Source organism: Pleurodeles waltl, chromosome 4_1, assembly GCF_031143425.1.
Source record: "Pleurodeles waltl isolate 20211129_DDA chromosome 4_1, aPleWal1.hap1.20221129, whole genome shotgun sequence".
NCBI classification, from domain to species: domain Eukaryota; kingdom Metazoa; phylum Chordata; class Amphibia; order Caudata; family Salamandridae; genus Pleurodeles; species Pleurodeles waltl.
Genome location: NC_090442.1, coordinates 140731749 through 140750072, shown reverse-complemented (window position 1 = coordinate 140750072; position 18324 = coordinate 140731749).

Genomic DNA, 18324 nt, shown 5'->3' with positions numbered 1-18324 from the left:
TCTGATTGGCTGCTGTAAAATTAAAAGTGAAGAAACAGAAGAATAATACTCGCCTCCGTGTCCTTAATAGAATTTAAAATTCTTAACGCGAATGCTAGAAAATGTTTTATTCTTCAATAATGGGCAAGCCAGCGACTGACCCTGAAGATGAACGTGATTGGCAGCCTTCAGGATGACAGAGGGATAGGTGCTGCACGCTCGAGGAACAACCACGAGCGCTATAGACAAGTAGCTCAAGAACGCCTCTGATGTTGGAAAATCTCCAAAAATTACAAATTCAGGTACGGACTTGCCCAGGCGCATTACCTCAGGTGGCAATTAGGCTACCAGGCCCAACAGCACTCGGTCAGACACCAGGAACAGAATCGCGACGTGGGACAGGATCACTCATCTACAATATGTAATGAATGGATGTCCGAACAAGAAGGTAGGTTTTTGTTGAAGTTTATGCAGGAAATATAAGGAGCCCACAGAACAACGATCCTTCTACATGTAAGTCCAGGAGCAACTGTCACTAACAGTCGCTGTATGGAATCTCACAAGTAGTAGGGTTCCAAAACTGACATAATACAATTCTTAATGTGACGTTGTAACATATTAATGTCAACTCAATGTATAACTCTATGTAACAGCATTTCATAACTGTGCAATCAAAAGATGCAAAATTAATTTTCATATTCGAGGCTGGTTACAAAAATAAGTAAACAGAAGAACGAAAGCTGTCTGTTGCATTCTGTTACATAGCTAAGAATGTTGATCCAACATTCTCGTTCTGTAGAATGTGTAGTTTTGAAGGGCTATTACGGTCACTATTAAATCAGTTTTTAAGCAAAATAGGGGCAATTTGATTGTGATTAACTTAAAGATAGGCCATTGAGTGTAGATTGACTACTGTATTATTCCTCTCAAGCAGCCCAGTGGTAGTTTTCAACGGAGTCACTGTACATTTATATCAGTGCTGAGTCTCAAAACACATGAGATTCACCGGACCGGAAACAATCACAAAAAAACCTACGGATATGAGTGTGCAGTCTAAACTAATTTAATAATAATTATTTTAATGCTTATATGACAAAAGTCTGCATTGCTATATATGTATCAGGTAGCACAGTTCTCAATAAGACCGACACTTAGGCGGTCATCCGCCTGCCATGCGGTCACCGCCATTTGGCCGCTCCGCGGTCAAAAGACCGCGGAGGCCATTCTGGCTTTCCCGCTGGGCTGGCAGGCGCCCGCCAAAGGAGCGCCCGCCGGCCCAGCGGGAAAGGCCCTGCAACATGGAAGCCGGCTCCGAATGGAGCCGGCGGTGTTGCAGGGGTGCGACGGGTGCAGTTGCACCCATCGCGATTTTCACTGTCTGCTATGCAGACAGTGAAAATCATGCTGGGGCCCTGTTAGGGGGCCCCTGCACTGCCCATGCCAGTGGCATGGGCAGTGCAGGGGCCCCACGACACCCGTTCCCGCCAGCCTGTTCCTGGCGGTAAACACCGCCAGAAACAGGGTGGCGGGAAGGGGGTCGGAATCTCCATAGCGCCGCCATGGAGATTCAGCCCAGACAGGGGAAATCCGGCGGGAAACCGCCGGATCCCCTTTTCTGACCGCGGCTTTACCGCCGCGGTCAGAATGGGCATGGAAGCACCGCCAGCCTGTTGGCGGTGCTTCCGTCATTCGCGGCAAAGGGTCGGAATGACCCCCTTATTCTGCATTAGAGAAAGACACTCTGACAAAATGAGATGCTATCAAACTTGAACAGATGAGATCTCATGGAGTCCAACCAGGCGGAGATCTGTGTGGTGCCATTTCCAAAAGATGCTAAAACACTGGTTAACGTAGCACAGGAAGGGTATTGCTATGGCTTCAAGAGATACACAGTCCAATGATAGTGGCCTATCAGGAGCAGGTGTCCGTGTGAGTCAGACCAGTTAGTGGGTGGGGAAGTGGTGTGGCAGCTGGCTCCTGGCCCGTCTGCTAGCCTAGTCTATGCTCCTGCCGAACCAGTGGCGTGGTCTATTTCCATGTAAGAAACGGACAAGCTCTCACCCAACCCGCATGCCCGGCTTCGTCACCAGCCTTGGGATTCCCACAAAGCACCGCAATCGCCCACCTGCTAAGCCTGTACTGAAAGCCACAGAAGCAGGTGGTAACGTGCGCACTGCGCTCGGAGCCCCTTCTACTCCGCTGGGCACATTAGGATGGATCTTGCGCGAGCCAGTTCTCTTTGGGCTCGCCTCACCCAAGTAAATTTAGTCACCATCTTGGAGGAACAGTCACCTTCCAGTTTATTCACAGTTTAACCCTCGAGTGCTCAATTAACCATAACACTTGAAAACAGAACATTATATCAAATATTCTACATTATCCTTTCCAAACAAACAATAAATGTACAACAATGTATTGTAAATAAGCTGTTGAACTTTTACATCACAGTAAAGCTGCGACCACACATTCAATACACATAAATTTAAAGCAGCATTTTTATAGTACCATATATTATTTCCTGTGCCAGTTCTCTTGTTTTCAGTGGTAAAGCTCCTGCGTTTAACATAACAGATGAGCAACAGTTGGTTATGTAAGTCTAAGGGAATTTGTGCCATGCAGTCGCGTCTCCATCTAAGGAACTGGAATGGCTCATGTGCTCCACGGAAACCTGGCAGAACAGGGGGAGGGTGTGGCGCAACAACCAGAGCTGCCGACTTTGAAACTCAGGAACGGCGTTCCAGTCACGGCGTCGGCTCAACATCACTTAATCTCCCCATACCTACAAAAAATGAATATGTCTTTTGTGTAATGTAACCGGTGCTCATGTAAAGCCTTCAATTCCTTTGGGTCAAGTTCAGTCTATCTCAGCAACTCAAAATTTAAAAAATAAACAGTGGAGGTAGTTGGGGGCAGGCACGGTTGTGGGCAAACAGTAATACCAGCAGGAAAGAAATAAAAAAAATTGTCCCCAAAAGAACAGATAAAGAACCAAAGCTGCTGTGTGTGAGGATAAAAAGGAGTTACAAAGGGAAAGGACTGACCACTAGTAAGCAAGGGTTTTTAAAGGACACTGAAACAGACAAATGAAAAGCAGTGGGTGGGGCTGAATGCTCGACCTAAAAAAGATGATGCATGAGGCATCCGGAGTACCATCAGAATTTGGAATTGACTTCCTCCAACGCTACATAGCACACCCTCAGCCTTAGGCACTACGTATTTTAGCATTTGAAAACCTGTTGCAAACCTTCTGGTTTGGTAAATCAGAGGGTTAGAAAATGCTACAACCCTTTTTGAAATGTGCTATGCCCATTTAATGATTTGGGAAAGATTTACAGAATTGTTAAATGGTTTAAGGAAACCATTACAAAGAGATATTTGAAGGGATGTGTTACGAGTGTGCCTTCCAAATACTGATTCCTTATAGTAAGTATTAATATTTTGTGAACAAAACCCAGACAAAAAACATTAATATTTTGCTGACATAAAAGACTTGGGGGCATATTTATACTCTGTTTGCACCGAGTTAGTGTCATTTTGTTTTACTCTAATTCGGTGCAAAACTAACTCCATATTTATACTTTGGTGCTAGACCCCTCTAGCACCAAATTTATGGAGTTAAAGTCATTTTTTGAAAGTGGAGACCTACTTTGCCTTAATGAGATGCAAGGTAGGCGTTCCCGTGCAAAAAATGACTCTATGGCCTTAACGCCATATTCAGGGGCATATTTATACTCTGCGGCATATTTATACTCTGTTTGCACCGAATTAGTGTCATTTTTTTTTTACTCTAATTCGGTGCAAAACTAACTCCATATTTATACTTTGGTGCTAGACCCATCTAGCACCAAGGCCCTGATTTAAACTTTTTTTGCACCGCATTAACGTCATTTTATGATGCAAAAGTGGCGCAAACTTACAAAATATTGGCCCTTATTTATACTTTTTGCTGCAAAACTGCACTAACTCAGTTTTGCACCAAAAAGTTTAGCACCGGCTTGCACCATTTCTGTGCACCAGCCGGGCACCATATTTATGGAATGGTGCAAGCCGGTGCAAAGGGTAGGCTAGAGTTTTAAAAAATGGCTTTAGTCGGGTGGGGCTGGCAGTATAGAAGAAGAGGGTTTAGCACCAAAAAATGGCTTTAGGCAGGTTAGAGTAAAAAAAAATGACTCTAACCAGATTAGCATCATTTTATGGTGCTAAACCTACCATCCTACATGACTCCTGCCTTAGAAAAGGCAGGAGTCATGCCCACCACCCCAGTGGCCAGCACAGAGGACAGGGGTCCCCTGGGCATGGCCATTGCACCCTGTGCCATGTATGGGGGCCCATTTCAGGGCCCCCTATGGCGCTTTCAAAAATAAAATGCACTTACCTGTACTTACCTGGGATGGGGTCCCCCATCCTCGCAGTCCCTCTAGTGTGGGTGGGGGTGCCACTAGGGCCTAGGGAGGGCACCTCTGGGCTTATTCCATGGTGTTTCACCATGGAAATAGGGCCACAGGTCCCCTAACACCTGCCCTGACCCAGGTCTTAAAAAATGGGGCAAAGCAAGCTTTGCCCCATTTTTTGATCCCTCCTCCCTCCCTTGCACCATTTTTACATGGGAGTATAAATATGGTGTTAAGGCCATAGAGTCATTTTTTTGCACAGGAACGCCTACCTTGCATCTCATTAAGGCAAGGTAGGTTTCCACTTCCAAAAAATGACTTTAACTCCATAAATTTGGTGCTAGACGGGTCTAGCACCAAAGTATAAATATGGAGTTAGCTTTGCACTGAATTAGAGTAAAAAAAGAAATTACGCTAATTTAGTGCAAAAAGAGTATAAATATGCCCCTTAGCATCAACAAATGATGCTAATCTGGTCAGAATCATTTATTTTGACTCAAAACTGCATAACGTCATTTTTTTTTAAGCTAGCCTACCCTTTGCACCTGCTTGCACCATTCCATAAATATGGTGCCCAGCTGGTGCTAAAAAATGGTGCAAGCCGGTGCAAAACTTTTTGGGGCAAAACTGCCTTAGTGCAGTTTTGCACCAAAAAGTATAAATAAGGCCCTTGGTAACCCATTCCCGAATGGAAGGGACGCCTCCCATTTGTGTATGTTTAAAAAAACATTTTTTAGGAGTAGGCAGTGGTACATGTAACTATTGCTTACTCATAAAAAAATTTTTTTTAAACGTTTTCATTTTTTTCTAATCCCATTCTCCTTTTAGGAAAACAGGCTGCATATAAAAAAAATGTTTTTTTTTAAAGGCAATCACCGGTGGTTTTGGACATGAGTAACGCACACTCGACGGAAAGCACAGAGTTTTGGAATTTATCCTACCCTCAGAAGGATTCCAATTATTGGGGGTCATTTCAACCCTGGCGGTACAGGACCGCCAGGGCTGAAATGACGGAAGCACCGCCAACAGGCTGGCGGTGCTTCCAGGGTCATTACGACCGCGGCAGAAGCGCCGCAGTCCCACCGTCGGGGCTGGCGGTTTCCCGCCACAATGGCCCCGGCGAGCTGCCCAGGGGATTACGAGTCCCCCTACCGCCAGCCTTTTCCTGGCGGTTGGAACTGCCAGGAAAAGGCTGGCGGTACGGGGAGTTGCGGGCCCCCTGGGGGCCCCTGCACTGCCCATGCCACTGGCATGGGCAGTGCAGGGGCCCCCTGACAGGGTCCCATGCGGCTTTTCACTGTCTACTCTGAAAACAGTGAAAACAGTGAAAAGCGCGACGGTTGCAACTGCACCCGTTGCACGGCCGCAACACCGCCGGCTCCATTTGGAGCCGGCTCCCATGTTGCGGCCCACATCCCCGCTTGGCCGGCGGGCGGAAACTCTGTTTCTGCCCGCCAGCCCAGCGGGGATGTCATAATGGGCACTGCGGGAGTGCGGCCGCATTGGCGGGCGCACGGCGGTTACAACTTGGCAGGCGGCAGTTGCCGCCCGCCAAAGCCTTTGTCTGGCTCTCTCAAGGATTCAGAGATGCACGCCTGTGTCCAAGCAAAACGTCTAGGGACATTGCAGGGCCAAGAGAAATTGACAACAAGATGGATTAGAAATTCAATGATAAATAAGGAAAATATCAGCGTGCTGATTGCTAGACATAAGAATTGAATCTGGCTTAGTTATGGAGCCATCACTTCAATGATTTGAAGGTTATTGACCAGAATGGAGTGGTTGATGGGATCATACACATTGGGAGGAACCAGTAGGACAAGGCTGGTAACTGTTGACTTTGGTCATCAACCTATTGTCATCAAGAATGGAAATTAAGACTGTGTCCATGCAAAAGAGTGGGTAAAAGCCCACCTCTACCAACCCATTATGGCTGAAATGTTTACTGGACTTGGTGATACACTTCACTTTCCAAAACCTTAGCAGGCACCAGCAAGAGAGAAAGTTAGTGGATTTGACAAAATGCAACTCTTATGTTTTCAGAGGAGGTGACAAAATCATGGGACCAATTTTGATCATTTCTGCACACATTCACCCTTTGAGCCAAATAACAGATGTTTATTATTACCCTAACCACTGGTACTCATTTTTTCAATCTCAGAAGGAGAAAGGCTAAATGGACCAACTAAGATTCAAATCTATGACCATTAAATCAAACATAGATTCTTGAAGTGAGTGCAGTAGTCCACTGATCTACCAGATTCAGCACGTGTATAATGGTGGAAGCCAAAGAGGCAGCCAAAGTATGTGATGCCCCACCAGAACCATGATGTTATACATAGCTCAGCTTAAGGCAACTCAACTAGCAGCCACTTGGGAACATAACAGCAGTAAACCACCCTCCCCACCAACAACATTGCAGCTTCCAGAGGCAGAGAATCAGATAAGAATTAGCAACATCACAAACCATGCACACACGCAATGATGAAAGTAACATAATGTTATGTCCAAGCAAAGAGGCATCAGGATGATTCTTCCAAATTATGGAAATATTTTCTTTGTTGCAGATTCTCACCCATTATTAACCTTTTGGAATGATGTGTGGATTTATCAGCATTAATGACCTACTAACAAGATAATTTACCCTCAGCCTTCTTGAAGGTGTTTGTAACTTCAAAACACTGTTAGACCTGCCATCCTCTGAAGTGTCTTCCCCCAGACCTTTTTCCTTACTCCACCATTTTTTCGGATCTCGTTTTTGTTGGCTTTAGGACTCCTTTGCACTTTACCACTGCCAACCAGTGCAGAACTGCGTGTGCTCTCTCCTCAAAACATGGTGAAATTGTCTTAAACCTGATTGGCACATTTGATTTACTTATAGGTCCCTAGTAAAGTGGTACTACATGTGCCCATGGCCTGTAAATTAAATGTTCTAGTGGCCCTATTGCACGTATTAAGCCACCCACGTAAGAAGGCCTTTTAACATGCCTCAGGCATGCCATTGCTGTCTGTTTGTGCAGTTGTTAACTGCCATTTCGACCTGGCAAAATGAACCTTTTTGCCAGCCCTAAGCCTTCCTTTTTAATAAATATATGTCACCCCAAGACAGGCCCTAATTAGCCCGTAGGGCAGTGTGCAGTGTGTTTAAATGTTGAACATGTATTTTTAGCCTTTATATGTCCTAGCAGTGAAAATCACTTTAAATTTGTTTTTCACTGCTGCAAGGCCTGCTACTCCAATAGGATATTATTGGGTTAACGTATTACATTTAATAAGTGATAATTTTCAATTGAGAGTTGGTAGGAATATCTAGTTTGATGTCTAAAGAACTGTACCTTAAATCCCTCTTTAATGGTAAAGTCAGAATTTAAGTCACAATTTGAAAAATGCCACTTTTAGAAATATGGCATTTTCTTGTTCCAACCATTAGGTGTTAGCAACCAGTACCCTGGGTCACATGACTAGGTGTACCTGGCAGTTGGATTTTGTGTATTGCTCCCAGACAGTGAGACAACTGGAAGATAGGTGTTGGCAAGATGTGGCGTCTCTGACTGTCACTTACCACACTTGCAGATCACAAGGGCTCTGGCTGAGCATTCTCAAAAAGGGTTTGACACCAGTCTTTTATGAGCCCCGACCAGCTGGGGCCAGGGCAGGGAAGCAGAGAATTCCAAATACTTCTAGGGGGGAAAAGGGGAAGCTCCAGAACCTCATCTTACTTCAATGTTGGCACCAGGTGTAAATATTGGACCTCAGTCCCAAATATTCAGTATACCATTGGACCTGTGGAAGACTCAGAAGGACTACTGTGCTGCTCTACAAGAAGGACTACCACTCTGCTGCCCTGCTACCTGAGTGAAGGGACTGGGCGTGCATCTTAGACCCAGGATCACCAGAGTGACTTCAGGGGCTAGATGGCTGTCAACCTGATCCAAACCTCAGGGGCAGAAAATGCTTCAACCACCATGAACCCAGCTCTTAGACTCTGTCTCCTGTGAGTCTTGTGCCTCCCATGGTGCCACCCCAGTCCTGGTCATTTGCAAGTGCGCCTGAAAGTGCTCTGCCAGCTCAGCTGTGGACCTGTAAACAGAACTGACGCAGAGCAGTGCATCTCCTCGCAGGTGCGTTGGAACTGCCGCAGTGCAATGCATCCCTAATGCCAGACCTCACATCACAGCCAGCAGTCTCTTTGGAATCCCCTTTGCACGATGTATCCTAGACACAAGCCTTCACAACGCAAGCCCCTCGTCGATGGTATCCTTGAGGACGACATACTACTTCACATCGCAGCCCGCAGCTTCCCCAAAACTACCCCAGTGTGACACATCCTTGACGCTGGACTTTGCATCGCAAGCCCCTCATGGACGGTATCTTTAGCAATGATGCAGGACTCATCATCGCAGCACCTCAGCTTCCCCAGGACAGCTGCTGCGCGGACATCCTTGACACAGGATCTCTCAAAGTTTCTCAAACCAGAATTTAAGGTACTTTGTTCAACTGACCTAAATTGGTCCCTGTAACCAGCCAGCGCTCCATCAAAGATCAGCCTGAACTTGTGACTTTGTCCCATTGTGGTGCGACCAGATCACCAAAGTTGGCACTTTGTGCTTTTAGCCGCTATTTTCGATTAGTTCATTAAAATTGCGTATTTCTGGTCCTACTGATTTTTGTCATTTTGGTCTCAAAAATGTATTCAATTTTACTCTATTTTTCTTAAATGCTGTGGGTTTTTTCTTGTGTTGTGTTTTCACTTTATTACTGTTTGAAGTGCTGCATAAATACTTATCTCATTTCATCTAAGTTTAGTCTGACTGCTTTTTTGCCAAGCCAACAGAGGGTTAACCACCGGTTAATTTGGGGTTTGCTTGTGTTTCACCCTGACAAGAATTGTGGGTGCTGCTTGAGTAGGGGTTTACCCCCATCAGCCTGTAAACCAATTTCTAAAAGGCTTTCTTATGTGTAGCATTTCATTGTTTTGTGTGTGACACTTTGCATGACTATATCCCAAGAAAAAAAAGCAATTAAGCAGCTGTAGTATGGGTATGTTAGCAAATAAGCCATTTTGATCATTGTAATAACTTCCCCAGCGAGGAGGTGAGCTTCCTGAGGTTACTTTTGAATCAGGAAGATCTGCAAATGTTGGAGAAATCATCAGGATGGTTGCCAGATCGCTGCCACCTTAGGGCCAGATTTAAGAAAAGTGGTGCTGCACCCAGTGCAGCGTCACTTTTGTTGCGCCCCTTAGCCACCATGTGTGCGCCATATGCAAGTTACTGCACACCATGGCGGTAGTTAGGGAACTAGTGTCAAATTTTTTTACACTAGTTCGGAGCTTTGCAGGATTAACGTCAAAATGTTGGCACTAAGCCCCATATTTATACTTTTGTAGCGCCGCATTTGCGTAATTTTTTGACGCAAAAGCGGCGCAAACTTGCAAAATACAATTGTATTTTGTAAGTTAGCGCCATTTTTTGCATCAAAAAGCGGCGCACATGTGTTGCTAAAAATGTATAAATATGGGCCTAAACCTGCAAAGCCCATGGAGGCCCTTTGTAAACAATGGTGTGCCTCCTTTTAACACCTACTCTGAGCAGGCGTTGAAATTGCCGAAAGGATTGATGCAAAGAAATCTCTTAGGTTTCTTTGCGCCATTTTTTCGCTCTCCCCCTATTGGGGAACGCCCCCTTTGCATACATTATGCCTGGCGCAGGCATAATGTAGCGCAAAGGGTTACAAAGTGGCGCAATGCATGCATTGCAGCACTTTGTACATTTTGTGCAGTGATTTTGGCATCGTTGTGCCACATTAGCGTAAAACAAAATGAAGCTAATGTGGCGCCAGGAGGCGCTAGGGGTTCTGAAATCTGCCCCTTATTGTCCCACAGTATAGGCGCTCGTTCAGTGGGCACCCGGTGAAGGGTTCACACCCTGACCCTTAAGCTGAGCTGGAAGCCCTTGCAGCAAGAGGGTTTTCAGCTCATGTGTGGAAGCTTTGCAGTGTTCTAATCCATTGCATGTTCGTTCAGTCTCTCTAGGACCTGGGGGGCAGCAGCAGGTGCCTTTGTTTGCGCACTCGTCATACACGGATGTGGCCTTAGGCAGCTCATAAAAGCGCACTTGGATTGCTCAGCTGAATGAGCAGCTGAACAAGGTTCTCAAAGACAATTATTTGTGCTACATTAAAGAAGCGTTAATGAGGATATGAGTAGTTTTTAAATGTGATGTGTAACTATGCTGCATGTTATGGTCACAAATTAATTCATAAAAATAAAAGTAATAATGGCAGAACGCAGCCTCTGTAGAGCCTGGTCGCTCCCACAGGACACTGAGCCTAAAAAGCTCTCAGAGGATGCAGCACCGGTGGAACTCAGCCATTCTCACAGGACGCAGCTTCTGTGGGACTTGGCTGCCCTCATAGGACACGCAGTCTAAAAACCTCAGCAGGTCTGCTGCAACAGCTCTCAAGGTATACAGCACCAGTGGGACTTAGACTTCTCACAGGACGCAGCTTCTGTGGGACTTGGCCATTCTCACAGGTGTTTTTCAAAAGCAGTATTAACCTGAAAAGCTTGGAATATATTGTGCGATGAAACTGGATAGAAAATGTGTTAACAGAGAAATAATGCACGTGTTTGAAATGTGCCAACGGGGAGTGGCTATCAATGTATACGAAGACTAATGAATCTTTTTATTGATGAACTAATTATGTACTAATGTTTTGAATGTGTATTAGCATATCGCAATTGAAGTAATGTATTAGGTGTTTGCTTATTAAATCATTGGGCCTTAGTTTAGCAAGGGTCTGGGCCTAGCTGCCTGGTCTCATATTAAACTGTATTTTTCTAACGTGCAATGTGCTGTTTTCCTGCAAGGACACAAAGCTGTATTTTTCCAGAAGTTATGTGTGTGTAGCGGTAGTAAATTCTTTCTCATGGGACTCGACTTGCTCAAGGAGACATTCTTGCTGAATGCAACAGTGTAATTCATAACAGGTGCAAGGCTGCCTGGAGTACGGGAAAACAATGGAACCACTGACTGGAGCGTAAAGTGTAACTTTTCTTACTTGACATTCTAACTGATGAAGACGTCAATAACATGAACCAATTGGCGACGTGAGAACTGTGGTTTGTAGAAAATTCTGGTGAAGTGCGTGGACAATAATTGGACAGAGATAATGCACCAATTATTACCCAATGAGAAATTAAAGACAGATTCAACAGTTTTGATTTAACCGCATGACCTTAGGAGAAATCCATCCATTCTTCGCCATCCTTTGCCATTCTGCGGAGCCGTTTAGTCCCCATTCTTTTGAGACTTTGCTGTTTGTTCGTCCTGACACTCTGAACCATCCTCTATCCATTCTTACTTATACTTACTTCTCCTCCCTCTGAGGGAAGACCCTATTCCTTAGCTATGCTATATTGAGTCTTTACCCCGTCCTATCTCTGCTGATGATGAATCGACTGATGTCCTGAGGACGAAGACTGACGCTGTTTGCTGATCCGTTGGACTGGTCTGATGCAAAATCGTTATTGTCTGTTTGCCTTTCCTTTCTAGGTACCAACTGCTATTTTCATAGCGGCCATAGTTTAGATGTTTTCTAAATTTGTGTTTACTAAATTGTTTTGCATGAAGCCCAACATGCTGATGCTAATTCAAGGTTAGTTGAGGTGTTCACAAATAATCTGACGCAAATAGACATATGACTAAGTTCTTGCTTTTTTGAATCATGCACTAATGAGACTTTGCTAAGTTGATACATATCAATGATGTGCTTAAGTACTAAATGATCGTAATCTATGCCTTAATTAAGTTGTGTTCCGATTGCCAAATAATAGTGGTTTTGATGAGCTTATTGCTATTGAGATTAGCAAACATGATATTAGATTGTAACAAATAGGGAAATAAATATCCTAACACTTAACTATCTTGTTGTAGTTATTCGTGACTGAAAGGTCATGGTTTGTTTAACTCATTGATTCTTATTAAATGTTATTTATTAGCTTGCTGATTAGTTACTGTGAATAGTGATTGGTTTATTGATCCATTGATCCGTGATTTCAAAAAGACATCTCGTCCTGGGAAGTCCCCGAACGTGGTCCAAAGGTTCATCGACCTAGACGTGTCTCCTTGTAAGTTCACTTATCAAGGCTCTGACGCGCTATCACAGCTCGCCATTTATTGTGGGCTTAACTGTTTTTAAATGCCACTCCACGAATGCTGGAAGAGATCATCTCTGCAGGGGCAGTTTATTTCTGACAATCAGTCCAGCCTCACAGGCCGGCCGAGCGCTGCCCACTGCAGCCGGTGCATTGGGTTCCCAGCAGAAAGAAACCCCCTAAGGCTCAGGTACTGAGTGACAGACCCGAGGAGAGGAAACCGATGGCTCATTAGCGTCACAGATTGGTTTATGTTGTCCCTGACAAAATATCTGTTCTGCTCTCTTACTGCTGAGGTTAACTTAGAGACCTCGGACATAACACAGCGACATCTACTCATGTTCTAAGTAGGTCCCTGAACTTGGGCAGTCATTCCCATTGTGCAATGACTGAGAGCTGAGTTCAGCAATCTTGGCTGGTGCTGGTGAGCACAAGAACACAACAAATGTGTGGAATAATTGAGAATGAGCGATCACAGAATTCACATATAATGAAGTACCGAGATTCAAAGTTACTCACTATAGGGTTATACAGATCAGTTTCTCAGCAGATCCTCAGTGTATGGAGCATACTAAGGCCCTGATTTATACTTTTTCGGGCAAAACTGCACTAACGCAGTTTTGCACCAAAACGTTTAGCACCGACTTGCACCATTTCTGTGCACCAGCCTGACACCATATTTATGGAGTTGTGCAAGCCGGACCAAAGGGTAATGTGGTGGGGCTGGCGGTATGGAAGAAGGGTGTTTTGCACCAAAAATGATGTTAGGCAGGTTAGAGTAAAAAAAAAAATGACTCTAACCTGCCTAGAGTCATTTTCTGACGCAAAACCATCCATACCACATGACTCCTGCCTTAGAAAAGACAGGTGTCATGCTCACCACCCCAATGGCCAGCACTGGGGACCATTGCACACTGTGCCATGTAGGGGGGACCATTTCAGGGCCCCCTATTGTACTTTAAAAAATAAAATAAAATACTTACCTGTACTTACCTGGGATGGGGTCCCCCATCCTCCGCTGTCCCTCTGGTGTGGATGTCCCTGGGGCCTGGGGAGGGCACCTGTGGGCTTATTAAATAGGCCTACAGGTCTCCTAACGCCTGCCCTGACCCAGGCATTAAAAAATGGGGAAAAGCTAGCTTTGCGCCATTTTTTGAGCCCTCCTCCCTCCCATGCACCATTTATGCACGAGAGTGTAAATATGGCATTAAGGCCATAGAGCCATGTTTTGCATGGGAACGCCTACCTTGCATCTCATTAAGGCAAGGTAGGTTTCCATGTCCAAAAAATGACTTTAACTCCATAAATTTGGCACTAGATGGGTCTAGTGCCAAAGTATAAATATGGAGTTAGTTTTGCACTGAATTAGAGTAAACAAAGGTGACGCTAACTTGGTGCAAACAGAGTAAGGGGCATATTTACAAGCCCCTAGCTCCACTTTGCACAACCCTAGCATCATTTTTTAAAGCTAAGGTGGCATTAAGGAGGCCTTTCTCCCACGCATGTTTACAAAGTGGTACAATGCTTGCATTGCGCCACTTTATAAATCTTTGTGCCACATTATGCCTGCGCCAGGCATAATGTTTGCAAGGAAGGTGCTCCGATGCAGGGAGGCCTGAAATAAATGGCGCTTTGAAGTTTACAACATTTCACTGCGCTATTTTTTCAGTCATTTTTAACGCCTGTTCAGAGTAGGCATTAAAATGATGCATCCATTTTTATTTAATGGGCCTCCAGGTGCTTTGCTGCACTAGTGTCCACATTTTTTATGCTTGTGCAGCAAAGGGCCACAATTGTGTCAAAAATGTTTACGCTATTGTCCGAACTACCATCATGATGCTCCATATTGTAAATATGGTACAACCATGGTGTTGTTAGGTGGGACAGGGGCAACACAAGAAAAGTGGCGCATCCGGTCCGATGTGGCACTTTATTGTAAATATGCCACTAAGACCGATATTTATACTCCCTTTGCACTGGATTAGCGTCATTTTTTTACGCTAATTCAGCGCAAACTTAACACCATATTTATACTTTGATGCTAGACCCATCTAACGTCAAAATATCCCAGTGTGCGCCATTTTCTAAATGCGTGAAACCGCCTTGCGTCAATGAGATGCAAGGTAGGCGTTCCCGTCTAAAAAATGACTTACACACCCATGTGCCAAATTTATCCAACCGCGCAAAAAAGGCACATGTCTGGTAGGCGGAGCCGGAAACTGGCACAAATCCCGATTTGCGACAAAATTTAACACCTGGGTCAGGGCAGGTGTTAAAATGGGGCGAACACACCACTACATAAGGAAAACTCACAGAAGCAACATCAGAGCTCAAAATGGAAGACATGGAGGTGCTATTCATCCAGCATGCACGAAGACAGAGCACTGGAGAAACAGCAGCAGCTACCACCACACCAACAGGGACCCCAAAGGCAACGCAGAAGGCAGGAGAGGATATTCAGGATCAGGACAACCCTTCAGGACCTCAGGGAACATGACATCATCCAGAGGTACAGACTAAACTGGCAAGCCATACAACAGTTGCTGCGCCACATTGACCCACAGTTGTCACCAAGCTTGCAGACACCCCACATCATTCCACCGGAGACCAAGCTGCTAGCTGTCCTGCACATGTTGGCAAGTGGCTCTTTTCAAACCACTGGTGCCCTGGTTGCCGGAATCTCACAGCCCTCATTCTCTGCCTTCCTTCCCAAGGTACTGGATGCCATCATCTCCCTCACACCCCGCCACATCAGCTTCCCCAACACACAGCAGAAGCAGCAGGAGACCAAACAGGGGTTTTATCAAATTCATGGGTTCCCGAACGCGCTTAGTGCCATTGACTGCACACATGTACGGATTGTGCCACCTGCTGCAACCGAGCATCTATACCGCAACAGGAAGCACACACACACTCCATCAATGTGCAGGCCATTGTGGATCACCGTGGATTGATCCCCAACATCATGGCAAAGTATCCTGGGAGTGTACATGATTCATTCACCTTCCGCCACAGCACCAACAATCAGCACTTCCAGGATGGACAATATGGCAATGGCCTACTTGTTGGCAAGTGCAGAAACCTAGTTATTTGCACACAGCACAGCAACCCTGTAGGACACATAACACATACACCACTACATTGACACGTGGCCAGGAAGGCACTGAGGTGTCACATTGGTAGTCCTGTTTGATATCCTGACCCAATGGGATACACACCTATGGACACAAGACAGATGCAAATAACAAGTGATGCCACTCGAGAGCCACAAGGGACCAATTTAAAACCACACAATGACAATGACATGGCCTTAACTGGCAGTACAACTTGAATGATGAATCTTTCAATATCACATCAATAACACTCAATCACACACCCTTCCAAGCAAAAAGTACTGTGTAAGGGGTGTGTAATGTGTTTCGCTGCATGTCAAACACCATGAGACACATAGCATGATGATGCTGACGCTAATGAAGGTGACATGGAATCATTGGGGCAGTACCAACATCTCACATCACTCCTGGGGTGACATTGCCAGCTAGCAATAAGGAAGTGGACTCTGCTATGAAAACATGTGGATGTGACACTAATGCAAAGTGCACACTGCTACACATACAGATTGAGACAATCCCCCAAATATATAACAGATGTACAGGAAGACGGACCTTCCGACACTAAAACCTTCACCCCCACAACCAAGTTAGCCAGCTTACCTGGAGCAGGTTCAGTAGTGTAGGTACATGTTTGCATATGAGCCAACTCGGTGAGGGCACAAAAATAGGTTGGCATAGAACTTGTCACACATGGGATAATTGTGCACTGTCAATTGTGAACACTTCAGTGCTGCCAACTTATGGAGTTGTGCTGTGCATTGTCACCTAGCCAAATCAAAGGGCCCCACTGTTGCATTTCACCTGCAATTATATGTCAAATTGGATGGGAGGTTCAGGACATATAGTGCAACTGTGTTACCACCACAGTGGAATTGATTGTATATGTGGAAGTATCATGTCACCTCCAGTGAAGGCACACGGACACTTCTTTCACATTACATAACGCATGGGAAATACACACTGAACTGCAAGTTTCTAAATATACCACAGACATCATGTCAATCAGCCAAACACCAGTTTTGACAGTTAAACAAGCCAATGCAGAAAGAACATCACAGAAGCCTAGGATCCCACACAATACCACAAACACTGATGAGTCACAGACAACACAAGTTAACAACTGCCATGCAAAGTGACAATCACAGTGCAACCACCAACAAAATACTTACCCTCATTTTCTCTTTCAGCTGATCAGGGTTACGGGATCCAGCCATGGATCATGACCCCAATTGCCAACCCAAGCACAGCAGCAGAGCGTGCTTATAATGAGGCACATCGTAGGACACGCACCATAGTTGAGAGGACTTTTGGCATCCTGAAGTCCAGATTCCGGTGCCTGGGCATCAACGGAGCCAGCCTCCTATATTCCCCAGAAATGGTCTGCAAGATAATTTTGACCTGTGCCATCGTGCACAACATTTGTGTGAGGGGGAACATCCCCCTCCATGAACCAGATCCACAAGTGCCTGAAGAGGAGGAAGAGGAGGATGCTGTCCGTGAAAATGAGGTGGAACATCCAAGCACAGCTGCAGGATTGCATAGGAGACAACACATCGTACAAAACTTCTTCTGACTATAGCCACCATCGCCACTTTGTTATCATATGTAATTAAACACCTCACTTCATCACTCAATCATGCTCTGGGTAATTATGTATGCATCACATGATCCCTAGTAATCATAATCAGAGTTTAGCCTCATTGAGCATTGCAGAAATACAGAATAGGATACTGAAAAAGCCACATCACATTTGATGTGTATGAATGTACAGCAAACATCACACACAGTGTAAATGGCATATATCCTGTCAATTTCACATTTGAAGGGCAATATCAGAGGACCACAGCTATGTGACACATCCATGTTGCCAACATAGTCCATTGCAGCAAATGACACACAACTAAGACACCATCAATCATTAGGTAAAAAAGTGTTTCATACATTAGGCAGTGGATGTGCTATTGCATTGGTAACAGGAGTGTATTACCAGACCCTTGACAGCAGTAAGTATGACATCAGCTATCTCTGCAAGGAGCATGTGTGACAAGATGTCCATCTAAGCTGAAAATGGATAGAAAGCGTGCCCCAGGAATGACAAGCATTGTTCACAAGACATGCCCTGTGCAGTCCATCCCAGGTAATAATTCCTGCCACTGCCATGTTTTCAGTCTCTGCCCACCCTTCTCTAGGGGGCCCTGTAAATGGACTATCTGTATCCTGAGAATCTTCATCTGCACATACCCACACTCCCATTCTGACTCCTGTGTGCTACCCTCTTCAATATGGCATGCCATAGTCATAGTTCATCAGTCTGCATGGACTTCAGATCCGCTAATGCACTGCCTGGTAGTCGGTAGGACCTGTAACCAGCTGTCCATTGCTTCCCATGTGAAAGGTCCAGCTGGCCCTTTGAACCTGATTCTCAACTCCCGGACTTGTGAGAGACTGAAGGTGCACACACCTGTGAGCACTTCAATGGAGACCAGCCATTTGAACCTGCCCTGCCCTTGCTGCTGGCTGGAACTGCTTAGAAGCTGCCATTTTCTGAATCTCCTTCTTGTGCATTGGCGTACAAATCACTTGTGTACCAGAGCCCTTGGGGGATTGTGTAACGTTGCAGACCACAGCATAAATTTCTTTTAGTTCCCACAGTGTTGTTCCTGCTTTTCCCAGTCAGAGTCTG